This window comes from Sorex araneus, chromosome 4 (assembly GCF_027595985.1).
Source record: "Sorex araneus isolate mSorAra2 chromosome 4, mSorAra2.pri, whole genome shotgun sequence".
Classification (NCBI taxonomy): domain Eukaryota; kingdom Metazoa; phylum Chordata; class Mammalia; order Eulipotyphla; family Soricidae; genus Sorex; species Sorex araneus.
In genome coordinates this window covers 205,396,897-205,402,896 of record NC_073305.1, presented here as the reverse complement: position 1 = coordinate 205,402,896, position 6,000 = coordinate 205,396,897, and positions in this window count along the sequence as shown.

Genomic DNA, 6,000 nt, shown 5'->3' with positions numbered 1-6,000 from the left:
GGTTTACTCCTGGCTCTGCATTCAGGGATTACTCCTGATGCGCTCGGGAGAACCAAATGGGTGTTGGGGATCGAGCCTGAGTTGACTGCGTGCAAGGCAAACACCCTCCTCGCTGTATGAGTGCTTCGGCCCCTGACTTGAGCCTCTTTTTCCGGTCTCCTCATGAGTTAAACAATCCTAATGACTCCTCAGCCAAATCCCGAGACCCTTAGGACTCAGTACCTGCTTGCTGCCCCTCCAGGTCACACCTGACCGCCCCCCCAGGCATGTATGACAAACAGTGCCCATTCTCTCACGTACTCAAGGCATTGTGCGCTGGGCACTGGGCACTATATATTCCACAGCATCGACCCTGTCTCAGGCTACCGGCTGGAGACAGGCCAGGAGGAACTGCTTTAGGCATTGCGTGGGCACCTGTGCCACCGGGCAGCACGTTTGATCTCTGGGCCACAACCTGTAGTCCTCAGGAGTTTCTAAATCTGCATCACCCTGGGGAGGGGGCTAGGGCGCTAGGAAGTCTTTAGGGAAAGGAGATTTACATAGTACACCATAGTACTGGAGTATCGCTGGAACGATAGCACAGCCTTGCACACAGCCGACCCGAGATCGATTCCTCCGCCCCTCTTGGAGAGCCCAGCAAGCTACCGAGAGTATCGAGCCGCGTGGCAGAGCCTGGCAAGCTACCCGTGCGTATTGGATATGCCAGAAACAGTAACAATAAGTCTCTCAATGAGAGACGTTACTGGTGCCCACTTGAACAAATCGATGAGCAACGGGATGACAGTGACAGTGACAGTGGCACCATAGTACAGTGGGCATGGTGTTTGCCTTGCACACAGATGGACTGGGTTCAATCCCTGGCACCATGTATAATCCTGAGCCTACCAGGAATGAGCCCCAAGCGCAGAGCCAGGAGTAAGCCCTGAACACCGCCACATGTGACCCTTGGAACAAAAAGAAAGAAGAGCATCTGTGGCCAGGCCTACAAAAATGAAATGATCTGCCCCATTCTGCAAGCAGGTGGGAGGCTGGAGTAGGGAGGAAAAAGAGAAAGAAATCACAGGCAGAGATGGGGCTGAGGCAGCAGGCTCCAGGGAGTCTTCAAGACCTCAAAGAGCTTCAAGCTGTTTTGTTGGGTCATACCTGGTGATGCTCAGGACTTATTCCTGGATCTGTGCTCAGGGATCACTCCTGGTGGTGCCTAGGAAAACCACATATGGGTGCCGGGAATCAAACCAGACTCAGTCTCATGCAAGCCAAGTGTCTACCCTCACCCCTTGTACCCTCTCCAGTCCAGCTTCAAGCTTTTGAACCTTATCTTCAGGGTAATGAGGACTCATTAAGGCTGGAGAGATAGCACAGCGGGTAGGGCTTTTGCCTTGCATGCAGCTGACCTGGGTTTGATTCCCAGCATCCTATATGGTCCCCCGAGCACCGCCAGGAGTAATTCTTGAGTGCATGAGCCAAAAGTAATCCCTGTGCATCACCTGGTGTGACCCCCCCCCAAAAAAAAGCTTTTCAATAAATAAGGGATTTCACCTTCGTGGTCTTTCTTCTGCCAAACCCATAACCCAAATCTAATCGTGACAATATCTCACCTAAATTTGTGAGATATTTCACCAAAGTATCTAACCAAGACCAGAGAGCTAATGCAGAAGGTGTCTATATTTGCCTTGCATGTGGCAAAAAAAAAAAAAAAAAGTGGGGCGAGAGCGATAGCACAGCAGGTAGGGCGTTTGCCTTGCACGCAGCGACCCGGGTTCAATCCCCAGCATCCCATATGGTCCCCCAAGCACCGCCAGGAGCAATTCCTAAGTGAAAAGCCAGGAGTAACCCGAGCATCACTGGGTGTGACCTAAAAAGCAAACAAACAAAAAAAAAGTGATGTCTAGTAAGAGTAATAACACAATGGAATATTGAAATATTCAACATTGAAGATATGGGTATAATATACATGGTAAATTAACTATCACTTAGCAAGAAAGCAATACAGTGCTATTAAATGCCTCATGGGTAAATTTTGAAATCAAAAGCTGAAGATAAGATAGTCCTGGAGTTAGATGCTTGCCCGCATGCAGCCAATCCCAGATCAAATGTCCAGGACTACGAGCACCATCTGGGTCCATTCCTGCCAGGAATAGCCGCTGAGCACTGCAGGTTGTGGCCCCAAAATCAAACATGCACAAAGTAAATCCTGAAACCATGATGAGTGGAAGAAGCTGCCACATAAGACACAGAATAGAATTTATGAAAATAGTTGCATAAAATACTCTGTAAGGATTATAAGCAATTAAGAGACAGGAAGTGGATTAGTGGTTAGTGGTGCCAGGACAGAGACTGGGGAGAAATGAGGGAAAAAGCAACTATGGGGGAGTGGTGGTGGAGGGTTAGGGTAGACAAAATGTTCCAAAAGTAGATCGCAGTGGCCAAAGAGTGGGGAAAGCACTTGCCATGCACTCAGCCAACCTGGGTTAGATCCCTGGCACCCCATATGGTCCCCAGAGACTGCCAAAAGTAAGCCCTAAGCACTAATGGGTGTGGCCCCAAAACAAAAGCAGTAGATCATAGTATGTAGTATTTTGGTTGTACAACCTATGACTATAGTAAAAAATAAAACAAACAAACAAAATCATTAAATTCTACACTTTATACCAGTGGATTATCTTTCCATCGAGCTGTTTTGTCATGTTTTTGTTTTGTGGGCACGCCCTGTAGTGCTCAGGGCTTTCCTGGCTCTGAGCTCAAGGATCACTCCCGGTGACGCTCAGGAACCACACGCAGTGCCAGGCAGTGAATTGTGGTTGGCTGCTTACAAAACACCTGAACCCTGTACCATCTCTCCAGCCCCCAAGGCTCAATTCGGGTATCTGTGATCAACGTCCTACTGAAAGGTGCTCCCAACTGGGTAACTGGGTGAACTCTGTTCTACTTTCATATATTTTCAGTATATCACAAAATATATCAAGTTGAGAGGTTGGAGAGATAGTACAGCAGGTAGGATACTTGCCTCGCAAACAGCTGACCTGGGTTCAATCCCTGAGACCCCATATGGTTTCCCGAGCCCTGCCAGGAGTGATCCCTGAGCTCAGAGCCAGGATCAAGCCCTGAGCACTGTGAACATAGGTTTCCCCCGCCAAACACACACACGCACGCACACACACACACACACACACACACATACACATACATATACATATACATATATATATAAAGTTCAGTAACATGAAAATATATACATGCATTCATTCATTTTGGGGGTGGGCGTTGGGTGACCAGCAGTGCTCAGGGTTTCCTCCTGTTTTCAGGGCTCCTGGCAGAGACTGGGAACCATATATAGTGCCAGATATCAAACCTTGGTCACCCACGTGCAAGGTAGGCACCCTACCTGCTGCACCGCCTCTGCAACCCCCACCCTGAAAAGGTTTTTTTTGCTTTTTGGGTCACACCCAGCGATGCTCAGGGGTTACTCCTGGCTCTGCACTCAGGAATTACTCCTGGCGGTGCTCAGGGGACCCTATGGGATGCTGGGAATCGAACCCGGGTCAGCCTCGTGCAAGGCAAACGCCCTACCCGCTGTGCAATCGCTCCAGCCCCTCCCCCCCAAAAAAAGTTTTAAGGCAAGGGGCACGAAATAGGGTCGTGGCCACCGAGAACGTGAGTCACTGTTGCTCTGAGGGGCGCCAGGCATTTGGATCCGGTGGTAGCTTTCAATTGAGGCTATAACTTGGTGACTCAACACGATTTTTATTATCTTAGTTGTAGAGGTCAGAAGTCCAAAAGGGCTTGCTGTGGAGTTTCTGGGCAGTTTGCGTTCTGGACTTTCCCAAGCCACCTCTTTCCTAAACACATGGTCCCGTCTCCCAGCCCAGCAGCTATGGACCCAGGGCACTTCAACTACACTGTTGCCCTCAATCACCTAGGGAATCCCCAGAAACCCTTTCACATCCGCAAAGTCCCCTTTGCCGTGCAGGGTAATATACTAACAGGCTCTGAGGCTGAGGTCTGGGCATCGCCGCTGGCCCTGTTACCAGCTTCTCAGTGCTCGACATTGCTGAAACCAGGGTGTACCCATGGAACAATGCCCCCCCACGCTGTAAGAAGTGGGGCTGTCGTGGTGCCAGGAACTGGACCCAAGACCTCGAATGTGCCCATGCAATGTACTCAACCTGAGTCACATCCCTGGTCCCTTGGCCTTCCCTTTCTCAGTGACACATAAAGGCAACTTAGCACCAAAGGCATTTTGCCGTCAATAATAACACAACCATAGGGGCCGGAGCTATACTACTACAGATAGGGCGCTTGCCTCGCCAACCCAAGTACAGCCTCCAGCATCCCATATGGTACCCATAGCACTGCCAGGAGTGATCCCTGAGCACAGAGCCACGAGGAACCCCTGAGCACTGCCGGGTGTGGCCCAAACAACAAAGCAAAAACAACAAACAAAAAAAACCCAGCCCATGGGTTGGAGTGATTGTACAGTGGGGAGGGCATTTGCCTTGCACGCAGCCGAACTGAGTTCCAATCCCCAGCATCCCATATCCAAGCACTGCCAGGAGTAATTCCTGTGTGCAGAGCCAGGAGTAACCCCTGAGCATCGCCAGGTATGACCCAAAATGGAAAACAAAAACGAAAACACCAAAAAACTCAGCCCTACTAGGACCACCACCATTTGGAAGCCTCACCACACCTCACCTGGGCTTCCCCACCCGCCACAGCCCTGCCTTTCGTAGCTTGACTTCTTCCGGAGGCTCTGGCCTGCCCCACAGTGAATGCTCAGCTGCTGGCCTCCCCCCCAGGGAAAACTTCAGTCACACCAGCCAGGCCAGCGGCTCACCACGCCACTGGAAACAGCTGGGGGCTTCTAAAAGCTCCAGGTGAAAAACAAGGGGCCAGAGGAATAGCACACAGCTGACTCGGGTTCCAGCCCCAGCACCCCGTATGGTCCCTCTCCTGACACCAACAGGTATGGTCCCTTGGCTCACAGCCAGGACTAAGCCCCACGCTCAGGCGGTTGTGGGCCCCAAACAGTTAGAAATTAAATAAAATGAAAGCCCAAGCCAGGTTCCCCGCCTTGGTGATTCACAATTTTTGCAGTGATTTCACAGCTTCCTGAGATTACTGTGGACCGTCAAGACAAAAATCTGTGTAACTTGATTCGAGTGAGGAATCCTCGAATTCGGAGGCAGGAGTGGTGGGAGGTCGAGGGCCTGGGGTCCGATATGCGATGACAGCTGTCTCCTTCCCCAGCATGAGGGCCCAGCCAAGCGTCAGCCGGTGCCACGGCACCTGGGCTCCATCTCGGCTGCAGGGCTTCGACAGAGGCCTGGAAAGGCAGCCGTTGGCCACGATTCCACAGGAGCACACAGGAGGCTGAGGGCATGTCTGTGAACAGTGACAGTTGGCCCAGGGGGCCTCAAATGGCCAAACACTGACTCTGCACTTCACCTGAAGCCAGTGCGGAACCAGGGAGTCCCGGACCGCCTATCCAGGCCTTCTGGACCTGAAATCTCCACTCGGAGAGTTCTATCCTCTAGCAGCCGAGTCCAAACAGAACAAAATCAACCTTGGTGTGCCCTTCAAGCCCGTGCTCTCCCTCAAACATGCATCACGCTTGCCTGTCTCTCTGGTTTTTTTTTTTTTTTTTTTTTTTTTTTTTGCTTTTTGGGTCACACCCGGCGATGCACAGGGGTTACTCCTGGCTCTGCACTCAGGAATTACCCCTGGCGGTGCTGGGGGACCATATGGGATGCTGGGAATCGAACCTGGGTCGGCCGCGTGCAAGGCAAATGCCCTACCTGCTGTGCTATCGCTCCAGCCCCTCGGTTTCTTGACTTGCCTATCTCACTCTGGAGAAGGCCGTGTTCTATCTCAAGATCATACTTCTCTCTTTCTCTCCCCTCACAACTTATTTATATAAGTTTCAATAAAACTGTCTTGCTTCACTCCCCTGACCCCCCCCAAAAAATATATCAGCCTCAGGGGATGCTGGAGGACGGACAG